This window comes from Penaeus monodon, chromosome 19 (genome assembly GCF_015228065.2).
Source record: "Penaeus monodon isolate SGIC_2016 chromosome 19, NSTDA_Pmon_1, whole genome shotgun sequence".
NCBI lineage: Eukaryota > Metazoa > Arthropoda > Malacostraca > Decapoda > Penaeidae > Penaeus > Penaeus monodon.
The window spans coordinates 21,010,583-21,011,065 of record NC_051404.1 but is presented as its reverse complement, the minus strand read 5'-3'; positions in this window follow the sequence as shown (position 1 = coordinate 21,011,065).

Here is a 483-nt window from a genome sequence, read left to right as displayed (position 1 = left end):
GGTTTATTATAAGAATTAAAATAATAAATAAAAAAAAAAAAAAAACATATGAAAAAAAAAATTTTAAAAAAAAATCAAACAATCTAATAAATAAAAAAAAAAGAAAAATAAATTTTAATTTTTTTAAAGTAATAAATAAATATTATACTTAAAACAAAGAATGGGGCCCGGAAATTTCCGTTTGTTTTATATGGGGGGGGAAGCCCTTGGGGGGGCCCGGTTAACCAAATGCCGGGATTGGGTTTACCAAGGTGATTTGGTATAAATGTCGTCCTTTTTATAAAAAAAGGGATAAAATAAATTTGGTTTTTCGGAAAACTTTAGAGTGGTATTTTTTTTTGGGGGTTTTTGGGAGGGAGGGGTGGCAAGGGAGGGTTTCATTTTTTTGGGGGTTTCAAGTTTATTTTTCCCCCCCTTTTTTTCCCCGCCTTTCTCCCCTCCTTCTCGGCATTTCTCATTCCCCGCTCTGGCCCAAAACGGGGG